General features: G+C 43.4%; 1 protein-coding gene across 4 annotated transcripts in view; it reads right to left on the bottom strand.

Moving 5' to 3' along the window:
• The window catches only part of LOC112262063 (leucine zipper protein 1), a 56171-nt gene that overhangs the window by 15879 nt on the left and 21385 nt on the right, over window positions 1-18907 (bottom strand). Inside the window, exon 2 of one of the 4 annotated variants that reach the window (XM_042330164.1) lies at window positions 17287-17377. The exons of the other annotated variants lie outside the window; for them this stretch is intronic. The gene's annotated coding sequence lies outside the window, so the exon portion shown is untranslated. The remainder of the gene's footprint in view (window positions 1-17286; window positions 17378-18907) is intronic. 4 annotated transcript variants of the gene reach the window in all.

Raw genomic sequence — 18907 nt, forward strand, 5'->3', positions numbered from 1 at the left:
TGAGCCTGTGAGGGACAGACAGCATCCTTACTGTGCCGGGTGTTTGATTGACAGAGGTCCCACCACTTGAAGTCATTTCCGGTCAATGTGTCGACAAGTGCATCCATTCTCACAACCCTTCTAGAAAAACATGTCCAGACCTTGCGTTGCTTCTCTACTGTACTCTGCACCATGAACAACAGAGGAAAAAGTTGAAAATAGGTCACCTTAACTCAGCTCCCACTTAGGCTCCCTCCATTTCCTAAAATCTGGAGGGGAAGTACATTACTTATCATCTCACCTCCTTTTTAACTCTAATTACTGTCATTGAGATGAATAAGGCCGCGGCATGGGAGCTAGGGGGTAGGGGGCACCGAGCAACTGCCAAAAGGCCCTTCAGCAGGTGGTGAAGATGGCCCAGTACATCACTAGGGCCATATTCCAACCAAAACAAGATCATCAAGGAGCCTACACAACCAAGCCACGAGCATTTTGCTACACACGCAATAACCTCTGCTAAATATGTGTGACCAAATTTGTATTTTTATTTGTTCACTCCCTTACCGGTCGGGCAGATGGTATTGGAGCATGAGGTCTGACAGAAATGGTCTCCGAGCCTGTTGGTATCTACAAGACTGCTGAACACTTGAACTGGACTGACCATCTGCACTGACTCTCCACTACAAGCTCTCACAGTTTCACGTCAAAATTAGATGTTCATCCATGTTTCTCAGAACGTCAAATTTATTCCAAATTTCAAAGTGTTTAAGTTCAGACATTAACTTTGGATGTTTAAGGTTAAGTCTGGGCATTAATGCCTAACCTTAAAAATTCGGAGTTAACTCCAAAATGGTTAAGGGTTAAGGTTTGAGATAGTTGATTTTGTTGTTATGCCTATCTATTGCTGGATTTGAACATGCTACCTTTGGAATGAGAGGCGGACGCTTACGCCCATGCACCCCCCCCCCCTCCACAACGCCCTAGCAAAACCAAAGCCTACTTGGCGGTAACGGCGTTCACTGCTGTCCCTAGTAACCGGTTTCCGCGTTATCTTCCGACGTCCTCAGCACTGGGGCCCCACAAGTGTTCTGAGCCCTCTCCTGTACTCCCTGTTCACCCACGACTGCGTGGCCATGCACGCCTCAATCATCAAGTTTGTGGACGACACAAGTGGTAGGCTTGATTACCAACAACGACGAACGACGAGACGGCCTACAGTGAGGAGGTGAGGGCCCTCGGAGTGTGGTGTCAGGAAAAGAACCTCACACTCAACGTCAACAAAACAAAGGAGATGATTGTGGACTTCAGGAAACAGCAGACGGAGCACCCCCCTATCCACATCGACGGGACAGTAGTGGAGAGGGTAGTAAGTTAAGTTCCTCTGCGTACACATCACAGACAAACTGAACTGGTCCACCCACACAGACAGCGTTGTGAAGAAGGCGCAGCAGCGCCTCTTCAACCTCAGGAGGCTGAATAAATTCGGCTTGTCACCAAAAGCACTCACAATCTTCTACAGATGCACAATCGAGAGCATCCTGGCGGGCTGTATCACCGCCTGGTATGGCAACTGCACCGCCCTCAACCGTAAGGCTCTCCAGAGGGTAGTGAGGTCTGCACAACGCATCACCGGGGGCAAACTACCTGCCCTCCAGGACACCTACACCACCCGATGTCACAGGAAGGCCCATACAGATCATCAAGGACAACAACCACACGAGCCCACTGCCTGTTCACCCCGCTATCATCCAGAAGGCGAGGTCAGTACAGGTGCATCAAAGCTGGGACCGAGAGACTGAAAAACAGCTTATCTCAAGGCCATCAGACTGTTAAACAGCCACCACTAACATTGAGTGGCTGCTGCCACCATACTGACTCAACTCCAGCCACTTTAATCATGGAAATTGATGTAAAAAATGTATCACTAGCCACTTTAAACAATGCCACTTAATATGTTTACATACCCTACATTACTCATCTCAGGGGGCTCTGTAAGGGTCGGTAAAGGGTCCAGGTCAGAGGGATACAGGGTTGTCTACGGTGTGGTGGGTAGGAGGGGGCTCTGTAAGGGTCGGTAAAGGGTCCAGGTCAGAGGGATACAGGGTTGTCTACGGTGTGGTGGGTAGGAGGGGGCTCTGTAAGGGTCGGTAAAGGGTCCAGGTCAGAGGGATACAGGGTTGTCTACGGTGTGGTGGGTAGGAGGGGGCTCTGTAAGGGTCGGTAAAGGGTCCAGGTCAGAGGGATACAGGGTTGTCTACGGTGTGGTGGGTAGGAGGGGGCTCTGTAAGGGTCGGTAAAGGGTCCAGGTCAGAGGGATACAGGGTTGTCTACGGTGTGGTGGGTAGGAGGGGGCTCTGTAAGGATCGGTGCCTACAGAGTGGCAGAGGACAAGATTCACTGAAGATTTCACAAGGAGGCAGCAGAAAGGTGAAAAGAAGCCAGTGAGAGAACCGGACAAAGAGATTATAAAAGATATAAGTGGGGAGTAGAAAACACACAAGAAACAGAAAATGGAGGAGCAAGAGAGCGTCATAAAGTCCAGGAAAGGGACAGAAATAAAACGTGAGAGGAGTAGTGAGAGACGAGGGAGAGAGAGGGGCCAGATCGGGTACTGCCGCCAACGACGCCAAAGCATTTTGGAAGTGAAAGCACTCCCAGCCACCGGTGAACTAAAGTGGGCCGCTGTGCTGTACCAAGGTTACAATCATGCACCATATCATTAGGGCCTTAGCCACTCTTCCTGCCTGCAGCTCCCAGTACATTCTGTTCCCTCCATGAAAGAGGGAAGAAAAGAAAGAGAGAAAAAAAGGACAACTTTCTCCTGTACTTGATGTTACTTCGGAGGTAGGGTTGCAGAATTCTGGGAATTTTCAATAAATTCCTTGGTTTTCTAGAAATCCTGGTTGGAGGGTCCAGATTCCCTGCTTACTCCCTTCTGATTCCGGAAATCCTCCAACCAGGATTTCAGGCAAAGCAGGGAATTTATTGAAAGTTCCTTGAATTTTGCAACCTTATTTGGAAGTCTAGCCTCGGGTTCTTATTCCTCGTAAACATTTGTTAATAACCGTCGGCTCGGTGCCCCTAGCCAATGAGTGGCTTCGACCTCATCTTTAGATGGTCTGTGTGTGTCTGTGTCTGTAATATTATTAGCTTAGACACTGAGGACTCAAACTGCGGGACTCTTGGCTGTCCTCAGTTGTGCTGCTGGATACTGGCAGGCCAGTGGAAGCCACAAGATGGCGGCAACCTGATGCTTGTGCTGCATTTTTTTTGTTTTTCCAAGAAAGAAAACCATCGTATAATGTTCGGTTCTGTCGTTTCCTGTCATGTCACTTATCCTTGCTTTCTTTTTTTGTGGCAACATTTTTAAATAAATGAAAGGAAGTTTGACATTTCAATAGAGCCACGACTCAGGACTCTTAAACTGAAAGCCTGTAGTTGGAGTTCATAAAAGGGAACTGAAATTTGACAACAAAAACGAAATACATGTTCTTTGCTTTCCTTCTTGAGAAATGGGAGAAATGACTGCTTAGTATTGAAATGTGGTGGAATACAGTGTAAATAAAATGTCGCTCAATAATTTTTGATACTTAAGTAAATTTAGTCTGACCACATAGCAACTAAGCAGATGCCCCTTTCTGGGTTGACGTCAATACCAACTTAGGTGTTTAATTGCAATCTTTCTGCCAAGTCTTTGTGGCTTTCTCGTACCCTATTGGAAATCCAAAATGTTTCTGTGAATGAGCCAAACACTTCACTGTGTTTTTCTGTCCCTGGTTATATGCCAGGTTAACTAAAGGACGGACCAACAGACAGAATAAAACAAACTTGATGGACCTGAAAATCAATGACAAATCAACCATGTTTACTTCTTTCCTTCCTGGTAGCAAAGACTTGATAACAGCCTGTAGCGGGGACAAGAGTGGACACGTCCCTTAACAATATTGATTGCGCAATGTCAGCAATCGTTAAACTGCAATGTTGCAGTTAGGGCTGTAATGATTATGGAATTTTAGGTAATGATTCATTGTCATACAAATAGCCACGGTTATTAATTGTAAAAACATGTTTTGAGCTTGTATGATAATGCATATTTGAAAACTAGCTATGACATACCTAATGAATCCGACACACCTGTCTCAAAAATGAATGGTTTTAACCACTTGGAACTTTTGGAAATTAAGCTTCTCTTCCGGACCATGCAGGTTCTACCCATAAAATGATTACCAAATTTACCCACTTCATATAGAAGTGAAAAACTGCTAATGGGTAAACTATATCTACTTGAATATAAAGTTCAACCCCTCTTCCTCTAAAACAAATACATTAAGAGGATTGTTTAAGTTCCCGGTTATAGTCCATAATTATTGTTCATGCGATTACACAATTCTGCCAGCCCTAGTTACAGTATTCGCTTGGCCTTTTCAGGGGAAAAAAAGTACAATATAAGTTCTCCTTTCACATAGTCACAGGTCCGTCCGTCCGTGCTACAGGCCAATGCAGAATCAAAATAGCGACAATGTGTGCGCACGCGCATCACTGTGTGTGTGCATGCGTGTGCGCCAGTGTGTGAAGAATCATTTGTAAAAGCAAGAGAGCGGTGACAGAGAGAGACCGAACAAGAGAGATAAACAACTTGAAGAAAGTTCTGCGGTGGTCTTGTGTTGTTTGACTTGGGTCTTTCACAGTTCCACTCAGCAAACTCATCTGCACATCTATCACTCCAGTGTTAATTGCTAAATTGTAATTACTTCGCCACTATGGCCTATTTATTGCCTTACCTCCTTACTACATTTGCACACACTGTATATAGACATTCTCTATTGTGTTATTGACTGTACGTCTGTTTGTTACATGTGTAACTCTGTTGACTCTGTCTCACACTGCTTTGCTTTATCTTGGCCAGGTTGCAGTTGTAAATGAGAACTTCTCAACTGGCCTACCTGGCTAAATAAAGGTAAAATAAAATACACAAAAACAGCCTGGTGAAGTCCTTACATGGTTATGAAATGTATTTGCCCCAGGCTCATCACTCCCCCTCTAAAACAGAGCCTTTTCTGGGTCCCACATAAATCTGGGTATGCAGCCTCCTTGCTGTGTTCCATGTCTATGGCCAAGGCCCTGGCACAGATACACCCAGGCCCTGCCTCCATCTGCCAGCAGCATATCACTCACAGAGACAGACAGTGAGTAAAAGCAGGAGAGTGAGCGATAGAGGCAGGTAAGAAATGGCACAAGAGAGAAAGCAAGAAAGAGATGAAAACAGAGTATCTTCAGGGGAGCTTTGGAGAGGGGTTTAAGCTGGACTTATAACAAGAGCCACGTCAGCTTTCATGCTAGAGATTATTCTGTCCCTCTGAAATGTAAGACCTGATCAGGGACATGACTTTAAAACAGCACCGATATAACTCAGAGTCCCTAGCAGCACGGCTGGCAACTGAACAGAAACAATATTAGCCATCAAAAGACAGAACCAAAACATTATCCTGTTGCTAGCTAGCCCTCTGGCAGTGAAGACCATAGAGGAAGAAAGTGTTGTTCTCTCTAAGCGCCTTTTCCTAGGCTTGTTTTCATTTCAAAGTGTCAATACGCTAGTGAGAAGTCTGTGTAGCTTTCTCCCGCTAAGATATGCATCTTCTCGTGATCTATTGATAGGAAAGGCACCTGTCAGTCTAAAAACAAGCAAAGACAAGGAAACTGGTTTGTCAGTCGACCGCCTGTCCCGCCTCCAGGTACCTATGTTATTTGTGTGTGCTGTGGTTGGCTGCAGTAAGATGTATTTTCACGGCGGAGGGAGGGCATGATGATTCTTTGTCATGTAATGTAAGTGGTAACGATGAGTTGAAATCCATATAAATTTTTGTTGTCTGGCACATTCATTTATTTTCATTCACGTGTTTCATATAGCCAGTAAAGGAGTTGGGGCGCATAGTCAAAGCACAGTAAACAGCCTGACGATCAAACAGCAAGTGTTGACTAGTTCCTAAAAGGTGTCGAAATGACGGAATAAAGTCAATCTCCTATCTCTTTGTCATTCATAAATCTTACAACGTACTTATCTATCCATGGTATCGCATCGGAACAACCAAAATCTCGTTTGTATTTTCCTAAGCTCCTGTCACGACTTGCCAGTGATCGCTAAAGTGACTCGTCATGGGTTGAACGGATCTGTGAGGTCAATGTCGGCAACCGCATCCGCGAGAGAGCAGTTCATTTGGCTCCCTAATTTGCATACTGGTTGGCTACTGCTGGTTTTGTCTGCTGATCAATAGGTAGTGGAGCACCTCATTCCGCTCCAAAACGATAAAATAAAACAGATGGAAGTTTATTAAAGCTAATGAAAATGTTTGCATTTCTAAAACTATTTTTTTGCAATTCTATATATAGTTTCTCAACAGGGAATCAATGTTACCTTGACAGAACACAACCCTTTTTCTTAGGTTTGTGCAACAATAAACTAAATTGAAAGAGTAGACTATTTGGCTGGCTACTCCATGTCCTTAGGGAAAACACTGGGAAGAGATATGGGGATCTGATCTTGATCAAGTGGGGAGGGGGAGGATATGAATACCACTGACACGACCACCACTCCTCCTGTTCGCACGCCAGTCACAGCAGCCTGCGAGCATCTGCGGGCGACTGCGGTCCGTACGAGCGGTCATGGCTGTAGTCTCTAATGGGATGTGTTCACAGCTACCTCCAGTGACAACAATGGCCACCGTTTTCCAGGGCCTCGCAGCTGCAATTCAAAATATTTGTCCCCCCATACTTTAACCATGTCTGAAATGACAGCCAAGGTGCTCGAAAAACATAAACTGTCCGATGGAATTGGCTGAAAAACGAACAGCAACTGGAGTGAGTGACTTCAGCGTCGGGCCTTTAGTGTAATATTAACAAAGTAAACACTTAATTAGTATGTGGGATAGGACAAACTGTACGTACCAGCGCACTTTTTCTGGGGTGCAGTAAGGGTCCGTGCTTAAATCTGAATACACCCTAGACTTATTCACAGTGCTGTGCAGGGTGACATGGCGTTAGTGCCCAACTCTAACACTGTCTGGGGTTGAAGGGCCAGTGAAAGACAATTTAAACACCACACAATTACTAGGCCCTTGTCCTCAGGTTGGAGTTATGTACAGACGCATTGACCACGTTTACATGTGCACAGTATTCTGGATAGTAGCTCATATCCCGCTTAAGGTGTTATTTCGGGAAACGATGTTTACATGCATCTTTGATATCCTGCTCACGAGTTTCCCTGTATCCATGAAAACATAATATTCCTCATGGATGTTCATATGGGTTAAATGGAATAGTAACTGAAATTTGGCCAGACTGTAGGCCTATAACCTTTCACCTTGTAGCATCGTGTAATATGAACTCCTGCAGAATTATGTATTTCTCGCAGTAGAATTATACAAACGTTAATTTTGTCTTGTGAACAGGAGTGGAAAAATATGATTTATTTCTTTCAGCATCTCTTGAAAAAATACAAAACGCGTGTGTAATGTAGGCTTGGGTTCTATACTATATTACCGGGGTATTTGGAAATAGCCACGGGATGTTTGTTTTTTTAAATGTCAAAAAGGTTGAACAAATTTTCTTTGAAGTTTTTCAATACATTTTTATATTTGTATCTACTTTTTTTTAACCTTTATTTAACTAGGCAAGTCAGTTAAGAACAAATTCTTATTTTCAATGACTGCCTAGGAACAGTGGGTTAACTGCCTGTTCAGGGGCAGAACGACAGATTTGTACCTTGTCAGCTCGGGGGTTTGAACTTGCAACTTTCCGGTTATATGCAATACGTTAGGAGACAACGCAGATCGTCTTCCTCACTTCACATGTCACATTTTACATTATGAAGCTTACTGTAGTTCCCCAAATGGCTGAGCCAGTCTCATGTTTGTTTATAAATGGCGCAACGTGAGAAAGCAGGAGCAGGTGAGTCCAGTTGTGTATTGACTCCGGTTACATTTATATTGAATTTCAACAATTGTATTCAATAGAGTGATCAGGGACATGCAAATATAGTTTTCCTACACAGAAAATACATTAGTGCAGCACGTTCAGCTGAAAATAGAAGTGCAATGCTCTTTGGCTAGCAGCCACACAAGTAAATTAACTTGCAATGTAACTTGCTAGTTATCTAAGTAAGTGGCTGAATTAATAAGGTGACGGGGCATTATATTAACTTTCTGCCATGTTTGAGAAGTTAAAGCTCTTTGGATGAGTTATCTGTAGGCTAAAGCCCCCCCTTGAGCAAAGCAGGCAGGCATGTTGCCCATAGAGTCTTCAGACTCCAAACAGACACAGCGTGTACACGTGCTGCTCCAGAGTCAGTACTGTTCTTCCTTAAGAGAAGCATGCGTCAAAATGTTGTTCATTTGCACAATGTCTCATTTACATTTTGCTTGTAAATGTCCAAACTCACCTAAAATAGCATTAATAAGCTCCTACCTACTGTACAGTGCATTTGGAAAGTATTAAGAACCCCACACACACACACACTTTGTTACATTACAGCCTTATTCTAAAATGAATCAAACTATTTATGTACACATGACACCCCATAATGACAAAGCAAAAACTGGTATTTAGAATTTTTGCAACAAAACAATAATAATAATAAACAGAAATACCTTATTCACATAAGTATTCAGACCCTTTGCTATGAGACTTGAAATTTAGTTCAGGTGCATCCCGTTTCCATTTATCATCCTTGAGATGTTTCCACAACGTGGAATCCACGTGTGGAGGCACTAATCTGGGGAAGGGTACCAACAATGTCTGCAGCATTGAAGGTCCCCAAGGACACAGTGTTCTCCATCATTCTTCAATGGAAGAGGTTTAGAACCACCAAGACTCTTCCTAGAGCTGGCCGCCCAGCCAAACTGTGCAATCGGGGGGAGAAGGGCCTTGGTCAGGGAGGTGACCAAGAACCCGATGGTTACTCTGCCAGAGCTCCAGAGTTCCTCTGTGGAGATGAGAGAACCTTCCAGAAAGAAAACCATCTCTGAAGCACTCCACCAATCAGGCCTTTATGGTAGAGTGGTCAGACGGAAGCCATTACTCAGTAAAAAAGGCACAAGATAGCCCGCTTGGAGTTTGTCAAAAAGGCACCTAAACAAGATTCTCTGGTCTGACAAAACCAAGATTGAACTCGGGCCTGAATGCCAAGCATCACATCTGGAGGAAACCTGGCACCGCTCATCACTTGGCAAATACCATCCCAATGGTGAAGCATGGTGGTGGCAGCATGATGTTGTGGAAATGTTTTTCAGCGGCAGGAACTGGGAGACAAGTCAGGAGAGGGAAAGATGGACAGAGCAAAGTACAGAGTGATCCTTGATAAAAACCTGACCAGAGCACTCAGGACCTCAGACTGGGGTGAAGGTTCACCTTCCAACAGGACAACGACCCTAAGCACACAGCCAAGACAAAGCAGGAGTGGCTTCGGTATTCAATGTTCTTGAGTGGCCCAGTCAGAGCCCACTTTCTGAATGCACTGTATATACAGTCCCAGTTAAAGGTTTGGACACACCGACTCAAAGGTTTTTCTTTATTTTTACTATTTCCTACATTGATATTCTACAATGAAGACATCAACACATATGGAATCATGTAGTAACGAAAAAGTGCTAAACAAACCAAAATACATTTTAAATATGATATTCTTCAAAGTAGCCACCATTTATCTTGATGACAGCTTTGCACACTTGACATTCTCTCAACCAGCTTCACGAGGTAGTCACCTGGAATGCATTTCAATTAACAGGTGTGCCTTGTTAAAAGTTCATTTGTGAAATTTCCTTCTTAATGCGTTTAAGCCAAATCAGTTGTGTTGAGACAAGGTAGGGGTGGTATACAGAAGATTGTCTTTTACCAAATAGGGCTACGTCCATATTATGGCAAGAACAGCTCAAATAACCAAAGAGAAACGACAGCATTATTACTTTAAGACATGAAGGTCAGCCAATAAGGAACATTTCAATAACTTTGTAAGTTTCTTCAAGTGCAGTCGCAAAAACCATCAAGCACTGTGATGATATTGGCTCTCATGAGGACCACCACAGGAAAGGAAGACCCAGAGTTACCTCTACTGCAGAGGATACGTTCATTAGAGTTACCAGCCTCAGAAATTGCAACACAAATAAATGATTGTAAGGACTATTTGACCAAGAAGAGTGATGGAGTGCTGCATCAGATTACCTGGCCTCCACAATCACCCGACCTAAACCCAATTGTGATGGTTTGGGATGAGTTGGACCACAGATTGAAGGAAAAGCAGCCAACAAGTGCTCAGCATATGTGGGAACTGCATCAAGACTGTTAGAAAAGCATTACAGGTGAAGCTGGTTGAGAGAATATCAAGAGTCTGCACAGCTGTCATCAAGGCAAAAGGGTGGCTACTTTGAATAATCTAAAATATGAATTAGATTTTTATTTGTTTAACACTTTTTTGGTTACTACATGATTTCATGTGTGTCATTTCAAAGTGTTGATGGTCTTCACTATTATTCTACAATGTAGAAAATAGTAAAAATAAAGAAAAACCCTTGAATGAGTAGGTGTATCCAAACGTTTGAAAGGTACTGTATATGTATAACTTCATGAGCTGGATTACCTGTCTTTGCTATTTGTTTATTTTCATTTGTGTGTTTTAGCTAGCAGTTTCCATAAAAATGTGCTATTACTTGTGCTAATTTTGTTAGCATTCTGGTAAATCGACACACAAGGGGCCTTTTTTCTGTTTTTTTTTTTTTACACCCCTTGTGTACAAAACCGGTAACACAGTAAATCCCAAGATGAGAAAAACGGTATGATATGAAACTCTGAATACCACCCAATCCTAGTGTAATGTGTTATCTTTGACACTGACGCAAGATGCTGAGCGGTATTTCAACCACATAAAATATACACCCAAGACGAAGTCGTCTTTTCAGAAACGTTTCCCAATTCTCAGCTTTTAATTTCCTTAAAACTGGTCAAACTGTTTGACTTCTCTCCCCGGTCTCTAAATAACACAGACAACTTTAATAGTTGTAACTACATTGCTAATTCATTCTGTCAACATAAGACATTATTCTGGTGAGCACTACTTTATTTAGGCTTCTGGGACAACAAGGTATGACAGAAGAGAAGCTGCATGTATGTAACTATAGTTGACAAACAAATAGCCTACCAAATGTCAGAAATTATAAGCAGAAGGTTAACAGGTGAAAGTAGCCAGTAGGCTATATGTTCCAGTATGGAGCATCAAGAAAATGAATTATGGAACTAATGTGGATGGAACTGCGCAGGTAGCCTACTTTTTGAAGTGATTTGTTTGACATTCAGATGAAAACATCATACAACACCCATGATATGGGAAACTGAGCCTGAGCAGACCGTAGAAAACAACAGTAAACGGGAGAGGATGTTTACCTGCCACAGTATCCCGTCTAAGATCAGCATATCCCAGGCATCTTATCCGGATCTCTCATAACCGGGATACAAGCCTTTTCAGGTTATTGTAAACAGGACAGGATGTTCACGCCTCAACTCAAACAGAATACTTGAGTATCCTGAATAATAATGGAAAATGTGTGCACGTAAACGTGGTCATCGATTACGAGAAGGAAGAAGTGTGATGACGATTCATATTATAGCTGATGATTCATTAGAGAAGGGCTCCTTTGTGTGTGTAGCCTTTGTAACAAATGAGGATGATCAGAGTAATAAGGATACCTTTTATTACTCGCCCACAGGGCTCAGCGTCATCCGGGTTTGGCCGGGGTAGGCTGTCTTTATATATAAGAATTTGTTCTGAACTTACTTGCCTAGTTAAATAAAAGGTTAAATAAAAATAAATGGAAGTGTTGGGAATGTAGGTGCGTGAGTGTGTTGATCAGAGGGAAGTCCTGTTGTGAAAGACATGGGCCAGCCATTGTGAGTCCCGCCCCTCCCCTTCACTAAGTAATGATGTCATCAGAAACAGGCAGCCTTGGGCAGATAAAAGAGAAGAGCTTAGGCAACAGGCAGGTTCACTGAGTGGGAACAGATGGGCAGAGGGAGGGAGACAGAGCATGTTCCTGTCCTGCGTCACTCACATTTGGCTACTTGTCTGAGCACATTGTACAGATGCTAGGAACAGACTGTATGTAATGCACATTCTATTACATGCACATGATCGTTCGTGAACACACACACACACACACACACACACACACACACACAGTGTCCCACTCCAACTTGCAACCTACTGTTTACTTTGGTCAGCAGCAAGCAATCGGGAGCACTTCCCCTCTCTCTCCCCCTTCTCTAGAACTACTGTATAACTCAGTCTCTAGAGTCTGTGAGGGGTAGAACAGACTAGATACTAACTCACAGCTCAAAAATTACACGTCTCTTACAAGATGGACCATAAATCCACTATAATGAAATACACAAGCATTTTCACATAAAACATTAACTCCAAACCAATTGTAAATGTAAAAAAATAAAAATAATTAAGTGGGCTATAACAATACTAACTGGTACTTAGTATCCTGGACTTAATGCGAAGACAAATGCTGTTGATGAATGTCCACTGTCCCTGTCAAATAAATACATTCCTTAAACTGAGCCGGTCCATTGGTTTTCCATATCCAAGAATGATCTCTGCTCTCTCCTCTATTAACTACCATCCACTTTCAAGGTCAGAGAAAACCGGGAGGGTATGCACACTGGCACCAAGGCCCAACAGCACTCCACCAGTTCAAGGTTACGGCACAATACATGAGCCAGGGACAAAACAATAGAACAGTGAGAGGACCCTCGAACAGGGGTGGGAAACTCCAGTCCTCAGGGGCCTGATTGGTGGCACACTTCCTCCATACCTAGCAAAACACGACTGATTAAATCTAATTTCATTCTAAACTGAAGATCATGATTAGGTGATTATTGGAGTCAGGTGTGTTAGCTGGGGCAAAACTGTGACACCAATCAGACCCCCGGGGACTGGAATTTCCCACCCCTGCTAGTAGGAGCCCAGTGAGATGGCGATTGGGACCAATGTCCAGATTGAATTCTTATGGAACATTTGTGGGGCATGTCATATGAGTGTAGTACAGTGCACAACTGTTGAGAAGGTGTGTGTGTATCTCTCAAGTAGACGGTAAGTATGCATGTCTGTGAGTGTGCTCTCGTGTGTCAGCAACAGCCAGAACAGATGCCCTCGGGCATCCTCTCTCCCTCCCTCCCGTCAGTCCATCTGGATGCCAGCCCTCTCCGGTTGGCACAGCCTGGCAGCGAGAGTGTTGGCATTAGATACCCACAGCGGCTGCAAGACGGCACTGTGGGAGCTTCAGATTCACTGCGTCTCTTGTGTGAGAGGCTGAGAGAGGGATGAGTAACTAAGTAGGAGAGACGGGGTATGAGAGAGACGGGGTATGAGAAAGAGCTACAAAGTGATGGGGAGTGAGCCCACAGAATGATGAGTAGGGCTTTGCCAGACCGGAACAATGCAGCTGGAATGCAGCACTCTCCAGCACTTATCATCATCATCACAGGCTAGAGAGAAAGAGAGAAAGAGAGAGAAAGAGAGAGAGAAAGAGAGAGAGAGAGAGAGAGAGAGAGAAACAGAGAGAGAGAGAGAGAAACAGAGAGAGAGAGAGAGAGAGAGAAGAGAGAGAGAGAGAAACAGAGAGAGAGAGAGAAACAGAGAGAGAGAGAGAAGAGAGAGAAAGAGTGGGAGTAATGTAATGTTGTTTAGGATAAACAGAAGAGGTTGGGTGGTGGATGGAGGTACATCCATCCTGCAGTCAGGGGAATAGACATCACACTGCCCGGTGTAGCTTTGTCACAGAGCAGAGACTGGTGCCTCATTCCCCCTCCCCTCTCTCTTACCTTATAATGCAGCAGTATTTAAAAAAGACACAAAGGAATAAACCCATGGAGATAAACGGAGGACAGGGGTGGAACTATACAGAGAGTGAGAAGGTGGAGGATTCATCTTACAGTGTATGTGCCTGCTACTTGATTCTACAGAGACAGAAAGACCCATAAATATGTCTGGGTTGTTGACTGACTCATTACTGTCACAGAGTGACAGTAGCTGTATGTTTGGAATGGATACAGTAGCTCTAGGCACTACCACTGGGAGATATGATACAGCATAGCATATTCATATGGTCTCTTCTCAAAGTTCTGTATATGCAGTATTTACAACAATACAGTCTACCTTCTTTACCATTACAACAACCCACATTGACCATGTTCTAATTTACACTTGAAGAAAGAATACAACCGAATGAGAGGACCAATTAATCAAGCCTCTATGGGTTTAAACAGTCTCCTTTGGATACTTGATTTTATAAACCAGGTGGGTCGAGGCCTGAATGCTGACAGCAGTGGTATATCAGACCGTAAATCACGGGTATTTTTATCAGTATTATCCGTGCTATATTGGCCATATACCACACTCCCTCTTGCCAAATTGCTTAAAATGTACCACTCTCCATAGATAAGTGTTCATAGATACTATCCAAAGTTATTAGCATGCTATAGCAGACGGTGCCCGCAGCCTGAGTTGACTTGGACAGTCAGTGACACATTTTCTGTGGTTTTTCCCAGTACTGAGTAAGTTTTACAGAGAGAGCACATTACTGGGAGGGTGTTATTGAGGGCAACCGTGAGAGCTGGCACTCCGTGTGTGAGCGTCTGTGTGCCACTGCACCAGGGTTGCCATTTTCTACATTGTAGAATAACAGTGAAGACATCAAAACCATGAAATAACACATATGGAATAATGTAGTAACCAACAACAATAAAAAAGTTTAACAAATCTAAATATATTTTAGTTTGGAGATTCCTCAAAGTAGTCACCCTTTGCCTTGACAGTTTTGCAAACGATTGGCATTCTCTCAACCAGCTTCACCTGGAATGCTTTTCCAACAGTCTTGAAGGAGTTCCCACATATGCTGATCACTTGTTGGCTGCTTTTCCTTCACTGTGTGGTCCAACTCATCCCAAACCATTTCAATTGGGTTGAGGTTGGGTGATTGTGGAGGCCAGGTCATCTGATGCAGCAATCCATCACTCTCCTTCTTGGTCAAATAGCCCTTACACAGCCGGGAGGTGTGTTGGGTCATTGTCCTGTTGAAAAACAAATGACACTCCCACTAAGCACAAACCAGATGGGATGGCGTATCGCTGCAGAATGCTGTGGTAGCCATGCTGGTTAAGTGTACCTTGAATACTAAATTAATCAGACAGCAAAGCACCCCCACACCATCACACCTCCTCCTCCATGCTTCACGGTGGGAACCACACATGCAGAGATCATCTGTTCACCTACTCTGCATCTCACAAAGAAACAGCAGTTGGAACCTCTCAAATTTGGACTCAGACCAAAAGGACAGATTTCCACCTGTCTAATTTTCTTTGCTCGTGTTTCTTGGCCCAAGCAAGTCTTTTTCTTATTGGTGTCGTTTAGCATTGGTTTCTTTGCAGCAATTCGACCATGAAGGCCTGATTCACGCAGTCTCATCTGAACAGTTGATGTGTCTGTTACTTGAACTCTGTAAACATTTATTTGTGCTGCAATCTGAGGTGCAGTTAACTCTAATGAACTTATCAGAGGCAACTCTGGGTCTTCCTTTCCTGTGGCGGTCCTCATGAGAGCCAGTTACATCATAGCCCTTGATGGTTTTTGTAACTGCCCTTGAAGAAACTTACAACGGTCTTGAAATTTTCCATATTGACTGACCTTCATGTCTTAAAGTAAGGGACGGTCATTCCTTTTTGCTTATTTGAGCTGTTCTTGCCATAATATGGACTTGGTCTTTTACCAAATAGGGCTATTTTCTGTATACCAACCCTACCTTGTCACAACTGATTGGCTCAAAAGCATTAAAGAGGAAAGAAATTCCACAAATTAACTTTTAACAAGGAACACCTGTTAATTGAAATGCATTCCAGGTGACTACCTCATGAATCTGGTTGAGAGAATGCCAAGAGTGTGAAAAGCTGTAATCAAGGCAAATTGTGGCTATTTTGAAGAATCTCCCATTTAAAATATATTTTGATTTGTTTAACACTTTTTTGTTACTACATGATTCCATGTGTTATTTCCTAGCTTTGATGTCGTCACTATTATTCTAAAATGTAGAAAACAGTAAAACAAATGAAGAAAAAGCCTTGAAAAATGGTACTGTACATATAATTAATATATAATTCAGTGACTGAAATTACATCCATCCTCAGTAGCCTATTCCAGCAGGCTATTGGGAAACACAAGCACTTCTTACCTCGATAAATTAGTCTACCAATTTCAACTAAGCAGGCTGCCTAATCATTCAGCTTACCTACTACATCTTGCCTAGGCTACTGTAAGCTTTCTGAAATTAGACAGGCCACTATTTTTCAGAAAAAACATAGATCGCATTAGCAGTTGTATTTTTTAAATAAACAAATAAAATAATATACATAGGCTACCTGCATCTAGCTAAGCAAATCATGGCAACGTTTAATTACAATCATAAACCCAGATTTAGTAGTCTATTAAAAGTCAATCTCGCAAATAGGCCATTTATAGCAGTTTGTACTTTGTAGTCTTAACATCTGGCACATAACGGCAAAATTGCCACAAAATAGCCTCCTAACAGTAGTTTTTCTAAGTTCGTCTGTTTCTTGCACAGAGATTGAGAGCCTCTGTCCAACTTTCATCACAAACCCTCCTGTCGGATTTATCTAGAGTTATGTACAAGGGCAAAAGGGATTTATTTATTATAGCTCGCAATAAATTGATGGAAAACCACATTTTGCTTCTTAATTAGCTCGATAATGTTATGATTAAAGGTTTGGATAAATGTTGCAACAGTTTTCAGGCCTTGTGTATTTGACCTGGAAACCCTGCACTGTGTGTGTGTGCCACTCCTCGCTGACCTAAGGGTATAGGGAAGGAAGCACAACGCCGGCTTTAGTGCAACACTGTCCAGGCCCGCCAGGAAACAGGCTTACAAAGGGTTCAGAGGTAAGAACCGGCCTTGGAATCCGGAACCTTCCTACCAAATTCACACTGCGTTTCCTCTTCCAACTCTTCCAACTGAGCAGCTGGACGAAAAAACTAATTTGCCGCACACATATGGGCACAGGAGTGCCAATACACAAACATTTGGGCACAGTGCGCACACGCACACAAAAATACAATCTCTACAGATGTAGATCCGGTAAGGGTATGGAAAGACAGTCTTGACAAACACACACACACACACTGAACAAATACAGGAACTAGGATGTAGATACTGTAATCTTAAGTGTACAGTCTTGACACAGACAATTTACCTGCTGCTTATTTGGGTGCTAAGAAGCTGGTAAACAAGGCCTCTGTCTCCAGGTGGTTTCACCATGGAGCTCTATCCACAAGCCCTATAACCTGAGGGAGAACACACACAGGGTAATGTAATATGAGTTTCTCATATTCTACCATAGTAATGATTCATAGCATCATTTCACCATTGTTGTGCTTGGTAGTCAACTGACAATGGGATCACTGTAAAAATAACCACTCATACGAAGGCATCTTACCTGTGTTTACACAGGTAGCCCAATTGATCTGGGAAAAGTATCAGCATTATGCTGTTTGTGCAAATGCAGCCATTGACTAGAGGTGGTCTGAGGACTGAGAAGTCGGTCAGATATGTACCACATTTCGTTGCTCAGCAATTGTCTCATGCATGACCAGACAATCATTTTTGGCTGGCCTGGCCCAACAACAGTGCTCCATTCATTCCATTCTGGCCCTACGTCGAGCACTACTTCTCCTCTCAAACACGGGTTGCCACAGAAGACCAGGAGATATTTTGTTTCTTTCTTCTGACACATGAACCGGTTTTGTGCAGTAGCATTCCATGTGTTTCATTAAGCACAAAGAATCCACCGTTAAGACTATATATCTGGTATGGATTTTCAAGTGGGGAAGAGGGGGAAACATCCATTTAGTGGGGAAGAGGGGGAAACATCCCTTTAGTGACGTAGAAAAGGAAGATGTCAGTGAGAAGAGAGGAAAGATTGAAGGAACACAACTTATCACAGACAGATGAAAGAGAGCCTGAAATAACAGGAGGACCCCCCCCCTCCCCGCTACAGTACACTGGTAACTGCAGACATACTTATTTAAATGTATACCCCCACCGTGCCTACAGTAGGACTATTCCAGTACACCCTTAGCTACAAGGATGTTGCTAATTCAAGGATAAACCCTTAGTATTGGGCAGCTCATGGTACATTCATGAGCTCTCACACACTAGTCATTGAATAAACAAACAGATCTGCTGAATTATGGCATGCATACTGGACATTCTGTTTAACTGGAAGGTAATGCATCAGGTCAGTTTGTCGCAAGGAGCCCAGCACAGCAAACACACAAATGACCACACAGCGTTGTCTCAACGTTGACTCCAAGTTGTGGGGCTCAACGGACCTTGCTACCTTTACACTCATAGACATGGATCCTCTAGGTCAGTTGAATAGCAGGGACTATTATCATGCTGTTTACAATTTAAACTACGACCACTAGCGGAAAGACAGCATCAGAAAGTTCACCACATTTCTTTAAAAAATGTTCCCTTTCTATGATTACACAAGGGGGCAAAGTACAGCACGGTGTACAGAGCTAGCAGCACGGTGTACAGAGCTAGCAGCACGGTGTACAGAGCTAGCATCACGGTGTACAGAGCTAGCAGCACGGTGTACAGAGCTAGCAGCACGGTGTACAGAGCTAGCAGCACGGTGTACAGAGCTAGCAGCACGGTGTACAGAGCTAGCAGCACGGTGTACAGAGCTAGCAGCAGCAGAGCTAGCAGCACGGTGTACAGAGCTAGCAGCACGGTGTACAGAGCTAGCAGCACGGTGTACAGAGCTAGCAGCACGGTGTACAGAGCTAGAACCACCCCAGTTTGGGACC

Source organism: Oncorhynchus tshawytscha, linkage group LG11 (assembly GCF_018296145.1).
Source record: "Oncorhynchus tshawytscha isolate Ot180627B linkage group LG11, Otsh_v2.0, whole genome shotgun sequence".
In the NCBI taxonomy this organism is placed as follows: domain Eukaryota; kingdom Metazoa; phylum Chordata; class Actinopteri; order Salmoniformes; family Salmonidae; genus Oncorhynchus; species Oncorhynchus tshawytscha.